This window comes from Anomaloglossus baeobatrachus, chromosome 6 (assembly GCF_048569485.1).
Source record: "Anomaloglossus baeobatrachus isolate aAnoBae1 chromosome 6, aAnoBae1.hap1, whole genome shotgun sequence".
NCBI classification, from domain to species: Eukaryota; Metazoa; Chordata; class Amphibia; order Anura; family Aromobatidae; genus Anomaloglossus; species Anomaloglossus baeobatrachus.
In genome coordinates this window covers 466,602,786-466,621,744 of record NC_134358.1, presented here as the reverse complement: position 1 = coordinate 466,621,744, position 18,959 = coordinate 466,602,786, and the positions used below count along the sequence as shown (strand labels likewise).

Below are 18,959 nucleotides of genomic sequence, written 5' to 3'. Positions count from 1 at the left end.
TATCTTTCAGATGTTCATAGTTGATGGTAAATTATTGTAAATTGGCTGCAAGCCATAACCATCAACATGAACAGAAATAAGCACTTGAAATCACTCTGTGTGTAATGACTCTATTGTAATGATTCTATATATGTCATTATGTCAGAAAATTAGAATAATTATTCCAAAACACCTGCAAAGGCTTCCTAAGCATTTAAAATGGTCCCTTAGTCTGGTTCAGTAGGCCATTATTCCAATTTTCTCAGATAATGACTTTTGGGTTTTTATTGGCTGTAAAGCCCGCTTTACACACTGCAATGCATCTTACAATGTGTCGGCAGGGTCACGTCGTAAGTGACGCACATCCGGCATCGTAAGGTACATTGTAGTGTGTGACAGGTATGCGCGATTGCGATTGAACGATAAAACGTTCATCGCATACACGTCGTTGAATCCTGATGAATTGCACGTCAGGTTGTTCAATGTTCCCGAGGCAGCACACATCGCAGTGTTTGACACCCCGGGAACATTGAGCAGATCTTACCTGCGTCCCGCGGCTCCCGGCCGGCAATGTGGAAGGAAAAAGGTGGGCGGGATGTTTACGTCCCGCTCAGCTCCGCCCCTCCGCTTCTATTGGCCGGCTGCCGCGTGACGTCGATGTGACGCCGAACGTCCCTCCCACTCCAGGAAGTGGACGTTTGCAGCCCACATCGAGGTCGTATGGACGGGTAAGTACGTGTGACGGGGGTTAATCGTTTGTGCGGCACGTTCAACAAATTGAACGTGCTGCACATACGATGGGGGCGTTGCAAATCGCATACGATATCGTATGCGAAATTGCAACGTGTAAAGCAGGCTTAAGCCATAATCATCAACATTAACAGAAATAAACAGTTGAAATAGATCACTGTGTGTAATGACTATAAAATATATGCATTTCCCTTTTTGAATTAAATTACTGAAATAAATTAATTTTTTGATGATATTCTAATTTATTGAGATGCACTTGTCAGTGACTTTACAGGGAGACGGTAATAACTTTAGACCAATATTTCACTAAAAACCAACATTTTGGTAATGAAAATATTTTACACTTTTGATAGTGTCTTCAATGGCAATCTAATAAGAGACAATCTAATAATTCTGACAAATAACACATAATCAATTTACAAGGAATATGTCTGCAAAACCTCCTGTGTCTCCAGCCAATACAAAATCTCTGTATCTGGACAGTCTTGAAGGCCTCATTCATATACGGGGCAACAAGATCATATGAGAAGGCATTACAAGCAGAATACAGGTATACTGTCAGGATATAATATTAGTAATTGGTGATCAGCAAAAATAATATCATTTAGTAATTGTTTTCCTTATCTGCAAGAAAATAGTTGACTTTATCTCAATGTCATTAAAGAGCAAAATAAGGCTAAAGGTAGTAAAGGGTATAAAAATAACACCACTTACCTAATAAATCCTGAGCCACTCCTTGTTCAGTTGCCTGAGTCATTCACATCAACTACTCATATGGCTGCAACAGACAATTACTGGCCTCAGTGGTGGACAGCCTGAGGCCTTTTACACACCTGTCCAGGGTCCGGGCACTGCTCTGTTCATCCCAATCTGTTAATGTTTCTGGTGCTCCATGTTGCGCTTTGTAAATAGACAGGCGTGCTCCATGTGTTGAGCGTCCTGGGCCTATATAAGACCTACCAAGGTACACACCTGTGTCTTGATATTAAAACTTTTAATTTGTCTGTGCACAACTCCATGTCAGTGATCTCTGCGATGTCTCCTGGCAGTTCCCCAGCTACCTGTCTGCATATTTCAGTACCTCAGAAACCTGTCTGCGATCTTCAGGATGTCTCCTATTTGACTGTGGCTTCTAGTACCTCTACAACCTGTCTGCGGTCTATAGGATGTCTTCTGGCTGTGTGTGGCTTTCAGTTACTCAACTACCTGTTTTTCTGCAGCTTTCAGTACCTCTGAAACCTGTCTGCGGTCTCCAAGACATCTCCTGGCTGTCTGTGGCTTCTAGTTCTTTAGCTACCTATCTACTTGTGGCTTTCAGTACCTCTGCAACTGGGCAGCGGTTTCCAGAATATCTCATGGCTGTCTGTTGCTTCCAGTTCTTTAGGTAGCCATCTGCGTGCAGCTTTCAATACCTCTGCAAACTGTCTGCAGTCTCCAGAACATCTCCAGGCTATCTGTGGCTTCCAGTTCCTCAGATACCTATCAGCATGTGGCTTTCAGTACCTCTGCAACCTGTCTGAGATCTCCAGGACGTCTCCTGTCTGCCGGTGTCTTCCATTTCTCCAGCTACCCATCTGCCAGCAGCTTTCAGTACCTCTAAACTTTTCTGTGGTCTCTAGGACTTCTCCTGGCTGTCTGCGTCTTCCAGTTCCTCAGCTACATGTCTACCTGTGGTTTTCAATACCTCTGCAAATTCTCTACTGACTCTAAAATGTCTCCTGGCTGTCTGCGTCTTCAAGTACCTCAGCTACCCCTCTGCTTGCAGCTTTCAGTACCTCTGCAACATCCCTGCAGTCTCCAGAACATCTCCTGGCTGTCTGCAGCATCCAGTTCCTTAGCTGTCTTCTAAGGCTTCCAAAACGTCTCCAATCTGTATGCGGTCTCCAGAACATCTGTGGCACCCCTGAGGCTTCAGTCGCCACAGAGGTACTGCACCTCATCCAGAGTTGTGGTATTCCATCCTGGGTACGGAGGAGGTTAACACCGGTTCAGACAGAAGCACAACACCTAGGCTCAGAAACACCACATCAGACATGGCAAGGGTGTGATTATACCCGAAGCCAGGCTGGGCGGGGGGTGGAGTCTTAGGAGTGGGAACACAATAGTACAAGTGGGAACACAGTAAGAAGTGTGAAGTTGGAGAAAGAGGAGCAGTAGAGGAGATAAGACCCGCGGGCTGGAGTGGGTACCGCTTGGCCCGGGCATAGACAAAAGGGGTCCTGGAGACTACGGGAGCATCATAACCTCTCGTGGCCTTGTTCCACATATAATCTACGGGTGGAAAGGCTTGGTTACAACACGGGGACTGGTCCCTAGGCTAGAGGAGAACAACCTACAGACTCCGCTAGCAAAACCAGTGGCTGAGGTGAGTTCAAGCACCGCAGCCACACACCGCACACAAATTCGCTGGCAGGTGACCCAAAAGAACCAAGGGATAAAGCTTCACGCCACCCAACAGGTTCCACGAGCACTGGCACAGGGTTCAGTGAGTGAGGGTGCAAGGCAGGAGGGCGAAGCAAGCGAAGACACGACAAGGAAAGAGACATTTAAGAAAGGTGCACCAGATTCGACCTCCGAACTACCGGGGATCGGCTGGAGCAATCATGGTGAATCCAGGCACTCCAAAGGCGATCCCTGGCGTGTATATAACCTTGGAACCGGCTACAGTGAGTAAAAATCTTGAGACTGCACTCCTGTGTCGCTCCGTTGTTCACCTGCACCTGACAACATAGACTACTACTACCACCCCCATCCACCCTGGGGCCCAGCTCTGCCTGTGGAGAGCTGTACCATCTAAGCTGCTTCATTATCTGCCCCAGAGGCCTCTATCCCGCAGCGGTGTCAACTCACTTGTTGCATACCACAGGTGGCGTCACAAACTACCATTCTCATCATCCATTTTTACCCCTTTCCTTTTGATTGACACCGCCAGGGTCACAGAACTGGGCCACACCACCGCAGCGTTCCAGGAGCAGAACCGATGCCCGGTAACAAGACACCCCACGGCCCCGATGCGGGCGTGTCACATCACCTGTCGTCCTGTAGCTTCCATACCTCTGCAACCTGTCTACCATCTACAGGACCTTTCCTTGCTGTCTGCGGCTTCCAGCTCCTTAGCTACTTGTCTGCCTGCGGATTTTAGTACCTCTGCAACCTGTCTGCAGTCTCCAGGACATCTCCTGGAGTGATGGATTATTCAGAAATGATCTGATACAGAAAGATGGCTCCCTGGTGTGAACAATGGTAGGTGGCACCCCAGTGAGAGCCACTTAATTCTCTTAATGGCTGTCAGTGGGCATGAAATTACACTGTTCAACAGATGAAAACTCCACCCATCCAAACCAAATGGTCCACTCATCAATTAATTGGCTACCTGCAGGTGGACGGAATTTAGCCTCCATAGGGCAGGGTTTTGGCCATATCAAGGTCATCTTAAATATGTGTTCTCCTGGGGTGAACACATATTTAATTAAGATTCATTTAGGACCCAAATGAACCGCCTTTTATTTGGTAAGTGGAGCCAAATCACCAAAAAGAGCCAGACAGCTCATCATATGCCTCTGGCTATCTGTGGCTTCCAGTTCCTCAGCTATTCTTCTGCCTGTTTCTGTACCTCTGCTAACGGTCACCCATCTGCTGCACCGTTTGTGGCCCGTATGTCTACCGGGATCCTTGGGGTGAGCGCTTTAACAGGACCACTAAGCAGAAGAGGCAGCGTCAAATAAAAGGTGGCAGACATCATCCAGACATTTGGACACTTTAGCATGTACTGGTTATACTAGAAGCAAAACAATAAGGACTCTGGAGATTAGTTAAGGCCTGATATAAGTCAGGAAATGGATCAGGATGCAGTACAGTATAGAATCCAATAAAGTGGTCAGGGAAATAGGCTAAGAACAGCCAAGATGAACTGTAGCCTCAACTAAACTAAAGAAAGGTTAGCAGACACCAAAAGTGACCGGTTACCTAGGCACTTATTGCACTCCAATTTGGCAAATAACTGTGCACACACAGTTTGCAGACTGTTGTTTAGAGCCTGCTCACAACACTCTGAAACTGGACTGATCACTAGGTCTGGCCAGCTTCAACTCTCCCTGTGCTTCTCAAATGCTCCAAAAGCAAAACTGCCTTTGCTAGCAGCAAGTGAAAGAGCACATTTAAGACCAGTGACATGACCATGAACTGTCAATCTTCAAAAGTGCACAATCCTTGGCCAGGGCTGCCACTAGGAATTTCAGGGCCCACACTTTAAATGTTTTTGGGCCCCCTTGAGAATCCGCCTAGGCTCCACCCCAGCTCCGCCTCCGCCTCCACCCTTCAAACCTTCCACAATCTCACCGCCACTCTTGGAAAAACACACGCACACACACACACATATATATATATATATATATATATATATACTAGAAGGTGGCCCGATTCTACGCATCGGGTATTCTAGAATTTACGTATTGTGTAGTTCATGTATGATTTTTGTTATATATATATATATATATATATATATATATATATATATATATAGAGAGATGTTGTTGTGTGTAGTTACCAAGTGTTTGTGTAGGCGCTGTACATGTTCTGGGTGTTGTCTGGGTGTGACGGGGGGTGAGAGCGGTGTTGTATGTGTGTTGCGTGTGTTGCGTTGTTTGTGGAGCGCTGTGTGTCTGTAGCGTTGTGTGTGTGTTGCGCGGTTTGTGTGTGTGTGGTGTGTTTTGGGGGGAGGTATGTTTTGTGCAATGTGTGTGTTGTGCGGTATGTGCGTATATTTGTGTGTGCCGCGGTGTTTGTGTGTTGGGTGTTGTGTGTGTGCAGCGTTGTCTGTGTGTGTGGGTGTCTGTTTAGGGCAGTTGTTTGTGGTTCCCAGTGTGTGTGGTGTGTTGTGCAGTGCGCGCGCGCGCGCGTGTGTGTGTGTGTGTGTGTGTGTGTGTGTGTGTGCATCAGCCTCTCTTCTCTGAGCCTACCTCTCCCAGCCTCCCTCCTCCCAGCCTCCTTCAGCATCAGCCTCCCTCTCCCAGCCTCCCCAGCATCAGCCTCCGCCAGCATCAGCCTCTCTCCTTCCAGCCTCCTCCAGCATCAGCCTCCCTCTCCCAGCCTTCCCCAGGATCAGCCTCTCTCCTCCCAGCCTCCGTCCTCCCAGCCTTCCCCAGCATCAGCTTTCCCCTCCCAGCCTCCCTCAGCATCAGCCTTCCCCAGCATCAGCCTCCCGTTCCCAGCCTTCCCCAGGATCAGCCTCTCTCCTCCCAGCCTCCTTCCTCCCAGCCTTCCCCAGCATCAGCTTTCCCCTCCAAGCCTCCCTCAGCATCAGCCTCCCGTTCCCAGCCTTCCCCAGGATCAGCCTCTCTCCTCCCAGCCTCCTTCCTCCCAGCCTCCCTCAGCATCAGCCTTCCCCTCCCAGTCTCCCCCAGCATCAGCCTCCCCAAGCATCAGCCTCCACCAGCATTAGCCTCTCTCCTTCCAGCCTCCTCCAGCATCAGCCTCCCTCTCCCAGCCTTCCCCAGGATCAGCCTCTCTCCTCCCAGCCTCCGTCCTCCCAGCCTTCCCCAGCATCAGCTTTCCCCTCCCAGCCTCCCTCAGCATCAGCCTTCCCCAGCATCAGCCTCCCGTTCCCAGCCTTCCCCAGGATCAGCCTCTCTCCTCCCAGCCTCCGTCCTCCCAGCCTTCCCCAGCATCAGCTTTCCCCTCCCAGCCTCCCTCAGCATCAGCCTCCCGTTCCCAGCCTTCCCCAGGATCAGCCTCTCTCCTCCCAGCCTCCTTCCTCCCAGCCTCCCTCAGCATCAGCCTTCCCCTCCCAGTCTCCCCCAGCATCAGCCTCCCCAAGCATCAGCCTCCACCAGCATTAGCCTCTCTCCTTCCAGCCTCCCCCAGCATCAGCCTCCCCCAGCATCAGCCTCCACCAGCATCAGCCTCCCTCGTCCCAGCATCCCCCTCCCAGCCTCCCCCAGCATCAGCCTCTCTCCTCCCAGCCTTCCCCATGATCAGCCTCTCTGCTCCCAGCCTCCTCCAGCACGCCGTGCTCCTCTTCCGACACTCACACACCCGATCGCATCCACTCACACACACCCGATCGCATCCACTCACACACACCCGATCGCATCCACTCACACACACCCGATCGCATCCACTCACACACACCCGATCGCATACACTCACACACACCCGATCGCATACACTCACACACACCCGATCGCATACACTCACACACACAGACACTGACGATATCGCACATACGCGCTTATACTCACAACATCCGGGGATATCACATGCTTCTGGCCATGTGATCCTCCCGCAGGTCCTGGAAGATCACAACAGCACAGTATCGAGGCCGAGAAGCAAGCGATATCCCAGGATGTTGTGAGTATGTGGATGCGATGTGATGTGTGAGGTGTGTGTGAGTGTGATCTGATGTGTATGTGTGTGTGTGTGTGTGCTGTTATGTGTCTGTATTTTCCGCAGCTGCAGGACCTTGATGTGTGGATGCGATGTGATGTGTGTGTGAGGTGTGTGCGAGAGTGAGTGTGAGCCGGTGTACACTGGTAACTATGATACACATCGGGTAACTAAGGGACCTTAGTTACCCGATGTGTATAATGGTTACCAGCTTTCACGGCCTCCGTGAAGATCCCAGCATCGCAAGGTTATGTCTGGCGCTGCCGGGATCCTGACGGAGCCGGTGTAGAAGCAAGCGATATCCCAGCATGTTGTGATGTGTGAGGTGTGTGTGAGAGTGAGTGTGATCTGATGTGTGTGTACTCACCTGGGAATCGGAGCTCCGTGTCAGTTGGGCCAGAGCGAGCGTGGATTGCGTGAGGGGGCGGGGCCTGCAGAGAGCCGGGGCGAGAGGCCAATCCGTGTGGGGGGGCGGGGCCATGGCGAGCCCAGCGGCCAATCAGCTTTGTGTCACCGTAAGGACACAATTTCGGAGCATGACAGACAGACAGACAGACAGACAGACAGAATAAGGCAATTATATATATAGATATATATAATTGCCTTATTCTGTCTGTCTGTCTGTCTATCTGTCTGTCTGTCATGCTCCAAAATTGTGTCCTTACGGTGACACAAAGCTGATTGGCCGCTGGGCTCGCCATGGCCCCGCCCCCCCACACCGATTGGCCGCTCGCCCAGGCTGCGCCCCCACACGGATTGGCCAGCCGCTCGCCCAGGCTCCGCCCCCCCCACAGATTGGCCTCTCGCCCCGGCACCCTGCAGGCATTGGCAATTCGGCCACACCACGCCCCCCTCACGCAATGCACGCTAGCTCTGGCCCCGCCCCCTCCCTCCCCCCGCGCATTCCCCGAACTGACATGGCTGTCACGGAGGTGAGTACTGTACTCCCCCTCCCCCCTCCCCCCCCCCCTCCCCGCGCATTCCCCGAACTGACACGGCTGTCACGGAGGTGAGTACTGTACTCCCCACCCATCCCCACCCCCCCCCCCGGCCCCCGCTCGCACGGGAGTGGTGTGGATACGTTGGTAACCATGCTCGCATGGTTACAAGCGCATCAAGGTCCTGCTGCGGCGGAAGATCCACACGCACACACATAACAGCACACACACAAACATACACACACATCAGATCACACTCACTCTCACACACACACACCTCACACACACCTCACATCGCATCCACACACTCACAGCATCCACACACTCACAGCATCCGGCGATATCGCTTGCTTCTCGGCCTCGATACTGTGCTGTTGTGACCTTCCAGGACCTGACGGAGGATCACATGGCCAGAGGCATGTGATATCTCCGGATGTTGTGAGTATCAGCGCGTATGTGCGATATCGTCAGTGTCTGTGTGTGTGAGTGTATGCGATCGGGTGTGTGTGAGTGGATGCGATCGGGTGTGTGTGATTGGATCCGATCGGGTGTGTGTGATTGGATGCGATCGGGTGTGTGTGAGTGGATGCGATCGGGTGTGTGTGAGTGGATGCGATCGGGTGTGTGTGAGTGGATGCGATCGGGTGTGTGTGAGTGGATGCGATCGGGTGTGTGTGAGTGGATGCGATCGGGTGTGTGTGAGTGGATGCGATCGGGTGTGTGAGTGTCGGCAAAGGAGCACGGCGTGCTGGAGGAGGCTGGGAGCAGAGAGGCTGATCATGGGGAAGGCTGGGAGGGGGAGGCTGATGCTGGGGGAGACTGGGAGGGGAAGGCTGATGCTGAAGGAGGCTGGGAGGGGGAGGCTGGGAGGAAGGAGGCTGGGAGGAGAGAGGCTGATCCTGGGGAAGGCTGGGAAGGGGAGGCTGATGCTGAGGGAGGCTGGAAGGAGAGAGGCTGATGCTGGGGGAGGCTGGAAGGAGAGAGGCTGAGGCTGGGAGGAGAGAGGCTGATGCTGGGGAAGGCTGATGCTGAGGGAGGCTGGGAGGGGAAAGCTGATGCTGGGGAAGGCTGGGAGGACGGAGGCTGGGAGGAGAGAGGCTGATCCTGGGGAAGGCTGGGAGAGGGAGGCTGATGCTGGGGGAGGCTGGAAGGAGAGAGGCTGATGCTGGGGGAGGCTGGAAGAAGAGAGGCTGATGCTGGGGGAGGCTGGGAGGAGAGAGGCTGATGCTGGGGAAGGCTGGGAGGAGAGAGGCTGATGCTAGGGACAGAGAGGAGAGGCTGATGCTGGGAGGAGAGAGGCTGATGCTGGGATGAGAGAGGCTGATGCTGGGAGGAGAGAGGCTGATGCTGGGGGAGGCTGGGAGGGGGAGGCTGATGCTGGGGGAGGCTGGGACGAGGGAGGCTGATGCTGGTGGAGGCTGATGCTTGGGGAGGCTGATGCTGGGGGAGGCTGGAAGGAGAGAGGCTAATGCTGGTGGAGGCTGATGCTTGGGGAGGCTGATGCTGGGGGAGACTGGGAGGGGAAGGCTGATGCTGAGGGAGGCTGGGAGGAAGGAGGCTGGGAGGAGAGAGGCTGATCCTGGGGAAGGCTGGGAACGGGAGGCTGATGCTGAGGGAGGCTGGAAGGAGAGAGGCTGATGCTGGGGGAGGCTGGAAGGAGAGAGGCTGATGCTGGTGGAGGCTGATGCTTGGGGAGGCTGATGCTGGGGGAGACTGGGAGCGGAAGGCTGATGCTGAGGGAGGCTGGGAGGGGGAGGCTGGGAGGAAGGAGGCTGGGAGGAGAGAGGCTGATCCTGGGGAAGGCTGGGAAGGGGAGGCTGATGCTGAGGGAGGCTTGAAGGAGAGAAGCTGATGCTGGGGGAGGCTGGAAGGAGAGAGGCTGAGGCTGGGAGGAGAGAGGCTGATGCTGGGGAAGGCTGATGCTGAGGGAGGCTGGGAGGGGAAAGCTGATGCTGGGGAAGGCTGGGAGGACGGAGGCTGGGAGGAGAGAGGCTGATCCTGGGGAAGGCTGGGAGAGGGAGGCTGATGCTGGAGGAGGCTGGAAGGAGAGAGGCTGATGCTGGCGGAGGCTGATGCTGGGGGAGGCTGGAAGGAGAGAGGCTGATGCTGGTGGAGGCTGATGCTTGGGGAGGCTGGGAGAGGGAGGCTGATGCTGAGGGAGGCTGGGAGGAGGGAGGCTGGGAGAGGTAGGCTGAGAGAAGAGAGGCTGATGCGCACACACACACACACACACTCGCGCGCGCACTGCACAACACACCACACACACACTGGGAACCACAAACAACTGCCCTACACAGACACCCACACACACAGACAACGCTGCACACACACAACACCCAACACACAAACACCGCGGCACACACAAATATACGCACATACCGCACAACACACACATTGCACAAAACATACCTCCCCCCAAAACACACCACACACACACAAACCGCGCAACACACACACAACGCTACAGACACACAGCGCTCCACAAACAACGCAACACACGCAACACACATACAACACCGCTCTCACCCCCCGTCACACCCAGACAACACCCAGAACATGTACAGCGCCTACACAAACACTTGGTAACTACACACAACAACATCTCTATATATATATATATAACAAAAATCATACATGAACTACACAATACGTAAATTCTAGAATACCCGATGCGTAGAATCGGGCCACCTTCTAGTATATATATAATTGCCTTATTCTGTCTGTCTGTCTGTCTGTCTATCTGTCTGTCTTGCTCCAAAACTGTGTCCTTACGGTGACAACCAGCGGATTGGCCGCTGGCCTCGGCATGGGCCCCGCCCCCCCCAGCATGGATTGGCCGCTCGGCTTGCCCTGGCCCCGCCCCTCCATGGATTGGCCAGGCCCCGCCCCCTCACGCATTGGATGCTCGCCCTGGCCCCGTCCCCCCGCACGCATTCCCTGAACCCACACGGAGACGCCCGACACCCAGGTGACTGCTGCAGCACCCGAAGCCCACACCGCAAGACAAAGTGGAGAAAAGCCACTAGCACACGTGTGCCGGAGCCGGCGTAGGCTGGTATCCATAGTACATATCGGGTAACTATAGAAACCGCTTTCCTTAGTTACCGATGTGTAAGATGGTTACTAGCTTACCCCGGCTCCCGCCACACGTCAGCACTGTCGCTTACCTTTTCTCCACTTTGTCGCATCCGGCGCGCTCCCGTGCACTGTGTACACTACAGTTGCCGCGCGACAACCTCCGATCACGTGTTTTCATGTGACCAGGAAGTTGCGGCGCAGCCACTGTCTTGTACAGTGTACAGTTACACACACACACACACACATAGCAGACACACATGGATACACCGACGCATACACACATAGCACACATGCATGTATACACACACACTGAGCACATATACACACATAGCAGACACACATGGATACACTGGGTGCATACACACAGCACACATGCATGTATATAAACACACACACTGAGCACATATACACACATAGCAGACACACATGGATACACTGGGTGCATACACACAGCACACATGCATGTATATAAACACACACACTGAGCACATATACACACATAGCAGACACACATGGATACACTGGGCGCATACACACAGCGCACATGCATGTATATACACACACACACTGAGCACATATACACACATAACAGACACACATGGATACACTGGGCGCATACACACAGCGCACATGCATGTATATACACACACACACTGAGCACATATACACACATAGCAGACACACATGGATACACTGGGCGCATACACACAGCGCCCATGCATGTATATACACACACACACTGAGCACATATACACACATAGCAGACACACATGGATACACTGGGCGCATACACACAGCGCACATGCATGTATATACACACACACACTGAGCACATATACACACATAGCAGACACACATGGATACACTGGGCACATACACACAGCGCACATGCATGTATATACACACACACAGCAAACACACATGGATACACCGAGCGCATACACACAGCGCACATGCATGTATACACACACACACTGAGCACATATACACACATAGCAGACACACATAGATACACCGAGTGCATACACACATAGCGCACATGCATGTATACACACACACACACTGAGCACATATACACACATAGCAGACACACATAGATACACCGAGCGCATACACACATAGTGCACATGCATGTACACACACACACACAAGACACACATGGATACACCATGCGCATACACACATAGCGCACATGCATGTACACACACACACACACACACACACATACTCTGCTGTACACTCACCCAGCGATGCGGTCCCCGGCACTGAAGTCCCCAGCGCTGTTCCTGCTTCCAGCTCCTCAGGGCACTGAATATTCAGTGAGTATAATGAGCGGCGATAAGGAGCGGGAGGCAGCAGAACCGGAGACAACATCGCTTGAGAGAAGTAAATATAGAGAATATTTTTATTAAAAAGACCCATATTTTCTGTGGGGCGCGCAGCATCCGACAAAGTCAAGAAAAGCCGGATTTGTGAAACCACTAGCTTACCCCGGCTATAACTATAGAAACCGCTTTGCTTAGTTACCCAATGTGTAACATAGTTACTAGCTTACCCCGACTCTCGGCACACGTGTGCCGGAGCCGGCGTACGCTGTTAACCAGTGTACACATTGGGTAACTATGGAAACCACTTTGCATAGTTACCCGATGTGTACCATGGTTACTAGCTTACCCCGGCTCTCTGCCCATTCAGATCATTGGTCTCCCACTGTCAAACACGCCGATGCGTGCTGCACAGCAGGAGACCAACAAGCAAAAAATAAACCAGCACTGTCGCTTTGCATAGTTACGCAATGTGTACCATGATTATCAGCTTACCGACGTACGCTGGTAGCAAATGGTACACAATCCTGTAACTATGGAAAGCGCTTTTGTTAGTTACCCAATGTGTACCATGGTTACCACCTTACCGCCAGCTCCCGGCACATGTGTGCTTGAGCCGGCGTACGCTGGTAACCATGGTACACATCGGGTAACTAAGCAAAGCGCTTTGCATAGTTACCCAATTGTGTAACATGGTTACCAGTGTACGCCGGCTCCCTGCCCATTCAGATCGTTGGTCTCTCACTGTCAAATACGCCGATGCGTGCTGCACAGCGGGAGTCCAACGAGCAAGAAATGAACCATCATTATTCAAGACTTGCTGATTATATTATTATTCAATCTGCTAACCTACATACACATTCTAGACTACCCGATACGTTAGAATCGGGCAACCTTCTAGTATATATATATATATATATATATATATATATTTTACTGTGTATATATATATATACAAACACACACACAGCCATGGCCAAAAATGTTAGCACCCTCGAAGTTGTTCCAGAAAATGAAGTGTTTCCCTCAGAAAATTAATACACCCCCTACACCACCCCTCTCCATAATATGCCCGCTACACTGCCCCTCTCCATAATACACCCACTACACAATACATCCTCTACACCGCCCTTCTCCATAATATCTCTTCCACACTGCCCCTATGTATAATATACCCCACACACACTACATCTTTGTATAATATTCCCCACACACACTGCCCCTCTGTATAATATCCCTCCTACACACTGCTCCTTTGTATAATATCCCCCACACACTGCTCCACTGTATAATATCCTCCTGCACATACAGATGTCATACTAGATATTTCAGAGCAGGGTAGTAATACTCCTTATTGCATTTCTGAGGAGTAGTCTTAATCAAGTGGTGTCTGTAAGAGTAAATTGGGAAGAGGGTGTGTTTGATTCACATGTTCTGCATGTGCTGGTCCAGTGGCCAATATAAAGGCTTTTTGTGCTACTTCTATAAGACTCTCTTTGATGATGTTTGGCTCACAATTCCCTCATACACAGATAAGCTCGGACCACCATTCCTTTGTTCTCTGTGAGAGAGTTGCTTCCAGACTCCTTTATCATCAGGTTATCTGTGCAATGAAGAAAAGGATAGACCATTGATATTCAACAAGTTGGATTCATGTATTCTCCAACATCATCTATCAGTGGAGATTCAGGGAGCATGCATACACATCAGATATTATTTAGGTAAGCTTGCGCTACTGCAAATAAAAGCCTTGGTGCCCAAAAGAAGGACTAGGGTCCATAATCCAAGAAGTATGCAACTTTGGCACCAAAGTATTGAATAAGACTTGAATATTTGTCAAGTGTATTGTAATGATTCTGACAAGTGGAAATTACAGACAGTGTCCAACATTTCGACCAATATGACGAGGAGGGCTCAGAGGATGCTGACCCACCCTCATGCAATTCAGATCCAAAGTAGTTCATATCTTTTCACAGAATTTAACCACCTCCAGAGAGGTTTATACTTTTAACTCACACCATCTTCTAATACCTTTGGACTGAGAATTCTATAGGACATTGAAACTGATCTATTTTTTTTTCCGTAAAAAAATCTGGCATTACTAACTCTGATAATACTGTGGAATCAACAAATAATGGTACTTTTAACTTATTGGGACTTCAGATCACAGTAATTCATACTGCCACATACATACCCAATATAGACCTGAAGGACATTACTAAGGTACTGGATCAGATCAGGGTGGTAGATTTTCACCTACAGCATAATGAGACCAATGAAGGGCAGAAAGTGATTAATTAGTAAAGCCCGCTACACACGCTTCAATATATCTCACAATCCGTCGTTGGGGTCAAGTTGTAAGTGACGCACATCCGGCATCGTTTGTGAGGTATCTGCGTGTGACAGCTACATGCGATCAGGATTGAACGCAAAACCGTTGATCGCAAACACATCGTATCATTCTCTAGAATTGAGCGTTTTGTTGCACGAACCTAGTCAATTGTAACGTGTGACATCCCTCATACGATTTTGTTGTCTGATGCTATGTGCGCAGGTGTGCGCTCTGCACCGCAGCTTAAAAAAGGTCTGCTTCAGAGCGCAGCTGAAAAGCTGCGTTCTGAAGCGCCTCACAATGTCTGTCATGCACTAATCTCTGTCAGTCCGTCACTATCTCTGTCCCTCACTCTCAGTCCATGTCAGTCTATCCCCCTCTCTCATATACTCACCGATCCCCGATCCCTGGCGCTGCACGGCATTCACACTGCTCCGGCGGCTTTTACTGTTTTGAAAAAGCCGGCCGCCCATTAAACAATTTCGTATTCCCTGCTTTCCCCGCCCACCAGCGCCTATGATTGGATACAGTGAGACACGCCCCCACTCTGAGTGACAGGTGTCACACTGCACCCAATCACAGCAGCCGGTGGGCGTGTCTATACTGTGTAGTGAAATAAATAATTAAATAATTTAAAAAAACGGCGTGCGGTTCCCCCCATTTTTAAAACCAGCCAGATAAAGCCATACGGCTGAAGGCTGGTATTCTCAGGATGGGGAGCTCCACGTTATGGGGAGCCCCCCACCCTAACAATATCAGCCAACAGCCGCCCAGAATTGCCGCATACATTAGATGCGACAGTTCTGGGACTGTACCCGGCTCTTCCCGATTTACCCTGGTGCGTTGGCAAATCGGGGTAATAAGGAGTTATTGGCAGCCCATAGCTGCCAATAAGTCCTAGATTAATCATGTCAGGCGTCTATGAGACACCCTCCATGATTAATCTGTAAGTTACAGTAAATAAACACACACCCGAAAAAATCCTTTATTAGAAATAAAAACACACACATATACCCTGGTTCACCACTTTAATCAGCCCCAAAAGCCCTCCTTGTCCGGCGTAATCCAGGATGATCCAGCGTCGCATCCACCGCAGCTGCATGGAGGTGACCGGAGCCGCAGCAGACACAGCCGCTCCGGTCACCTCCATGCAGCAAATGAAGACAGCCGTGCGATCAGCTGCTGTCACTGAGGTTACCCGCGGCCACCGGTGGATGCAGCGGTGGCCGCGGGTAACCTCAGTGACAGCAGCTGATCGCGCGGCTGTGTTCATTTGCTGTGTGGAGGTGACCGGAGCGGCTGTGTGTGCTGCAGCTCCGGTCACCTCCATGCAGCAGCGCTGGATGCGACGCTGGATCATCCTGGATTACGCCGGACAAGGAGGGCTTTTTGGGGCTGATTAAAGTGGTGAACCAGGGTATATGTGTGTGTTTTTATTTCTAATAAAGGATTTTTTTCTGGTGTGTGTGTTTATTTACTGTAACTTACAGATTAATCATGGAGGGTGTCTCATAGACGCCTGACATGATTAATCTAGGACTTATTGGCAGCTATGGGCTGCCAATAACTCCTTATTACCCCGATTTGCCAACGCACCAGGGTAAATCGGGAAGAGCCGGGTACAGTCCCAGAACTGTCGCATCTAATGTATGCGGCAATTCTGGGCGGCTGTTGGCTGATATTGTTAGGGTGGGGGGCTCCCCATAACGTGGAGCTCCCCATCCTGAGAATACCAGCCTTCAGCCGTATGGCTTTATCTGGCTGGTTTTAAAAATGGGGGGAACCGCACGCCGTTTTTTTTAATTATTTAATTATTTATTTCACTACACAGTATAGACACGCCCACCGGCTGCTGTGATTGGGTGCAGTGTGACACCTGTCACTCAGAGTGGGGGCGTGTCTCACTGTAACCAATCATAGGCGCTGGTGGGCGGGGAAAGCAGGGAATACGAAATTGTTTAATGGGCGGCCGGCTTTTTCAAAACAGTAAAAGCCGCCGGAGCAGTGTGAATGCCGTGCAGCGCCGGGGATCGGGGATTGGTGAGTATATGAGAGAGGGCTGCTAACTTCAGTTACTCAGGAGATTAGTGGTCACCGGTGAGTCTTCACTGGTGACCGCTAATCAGGACGCGACACAGACAGAGCCGCAGCATCACAATGAAGTCGGGTGAAGTTCACCCGAGTTCATTCTGACAGTGCGGCTCTGTCTGTGTCTGCTGTCATCTGCCATTCAGCTCTGCTACATGGCTGTCTGTGTCTGCTGTTAGCGGCCATGTAGCAGAGCTGAATGGCAGATGACATAGTAAAAACGCATCCCTACACATTACACACGCTTGGCAAGTCAATAAATAAAAAAAAAAAAAAGTGCTCAATGCATACGTCACAGAACACATGATCTAAAGGATCGCACACAAAATTGACCAATTTAACATAGACTACTAACGCTCGTGTGACAGCAAATGAACGACCAACGTGAAATCTCATAGATCCCGTATGCAACCTGGGCGTGTCACATCGCAAATGCGATTGTACAACTAATTGCAACGTGTAAAGTGGGCTTTAAGGCCCCGTCACACACAGAGGTAAATCTTTGGCAGATCTGTGGTTGCAGTGAAATCATGGACATATTGTTCCATTTGTACACAGCCACAAACCTGGCACTGATTGTCCACAATTTCACTGCAACCACAGATCTGCCGCAGATTTATCTCTGTGTGTGACAGGGCCTTAAGAATAGAAAATTGGTCATAAAATTGTGAGAAAACAATATATTTTGCTATGTGCTTTTCTACTGTGAGAATACAATATATTTTACTATATACTTTTCTACTGTGAGACTACAATATATATATATATATATATATATATATATATATATATATATATATATATATATATATATATATATATATATATATATATATATATACAGTATATTTATATATCCTTTTCTATAACCAGGCTTTCTTTTGTACATGGGTAACAAGATAGAGCCTGTTTCCTGATTATTGCTGTGTATCAGGAAGCAAGTATGTGTACACCAAAGTCTGCAGCTGATGTCTAATACATGGCAACAGAATGAAAATGATGATGATGATGACTGGCTGCCACTGCGCAAGTTTGGATCCGTGACTAGTAAGCTACGTGACGACGACCGTTAGTTATGGTGGGTTGAAGATAGCAGCTGTCACGCTCCCCGGCTCCCCTGTCACGCTCTCCGGCTCCCCTGCCACGCTCCCCGGCTCCCCTGCCACGCTCCCTGGCTTCCCTGCCTCGCTCCCCGGCTCCTCTGCCAGGCGTCCCCCGCTCCACAGCCTCCATGCCCCATCACCTGCGGTCCCCAGGCAGCCCGGTCCCCGCTCCCGGCGCCCGTCGGCAACTCTGCTCCAGCCCGGCTCTCCTGCCTCCTGTTCACCGCTCCCTGCTCTGGCTTCTGGCACCCGGGCCTCGCGCATGCGCATTAGGGCGCGCGCGCGGTCATTGACCCTCTCTTAAAGGGCCAGTGTCCTCAAACAGGATATTGAAGAATCAGGTGCAGGGTATATAGGGAGATCCTTTCCAAGTGGGCGGGGCCTGTTCTTCGTGTTTTGCTAAGCTAGGAGTCAGGTCTCCTTGTGTCTCTTGTGGTATACTTACCTATCTCTCTCCTAGAGCCGCTCCTGCCTCGCCAACCGGTCCTGACGATACCCGAACCCCGAACGGTGACGGTCTGCCATCCCGTCAGTTCATACCATCTCCGATCCCTGTGGTGACCCGTCTTCTCGCTCCGTCGGTTCCGGATTCTGCCTGACATCATCTCGGCCTCCGAACCTGAGCTCCGTCACCCGGACTACCTTCAGTGACTCCGTGGTCCCAGGGACTTCCACTCTCCACACCTCTGAACGGACTGTCCTGCTACCCGTAGTGCTCCGGCTACCGGTCACCTTGCCTTCGGTGAGGTGTTCAGCCCAGTGGATCCACCTCCAGGGTCTGCCCGTCCACCTGGCCCTAACAGTAAGAACAGGCCATGGATCCCGCCGAAGCACTAGCGGCCCAGCTGGGCAACTTGCAGCAGGAACTAGTCCCACATGCTGGCCTTCAAGTCCTCGGTGGATACCCGCCTGCACACGCTGCAAGCATCTGCCACGTCCCTGGCATCTCAGGTTACTACTGCACAGTCCATGGCCACGGTTC

The 18,959-nt window shown here is 51.1% G+C and overlaps 1 protein-coding gene across 1 annotated transcript in view; it reads left to right on the top strand.

Moving 5' to 3' along the window:
- The window catches only part of GALNT15 (polypeptide N-acetylgalactosaminyltransferase 15), a 120,031-nt gene extending 101,431 nt beyond the window's left edge, over window positions 1-18,600 (top strand). Inside the window, exons 10-11 of the transcript XR_012724367.1 lie at window positions 17,748-17,921; window positions 18,438-18,600. The gene's annotated coding sequence lies outside the window, so the exon portion shown is untranslated. The remainder of the gene's footprint in view (window positions 1-17,747; window positions 17,922-18,437) is intronic.
- Window positions 18,601-18,959: the final 359 nt, after the last annotated feature.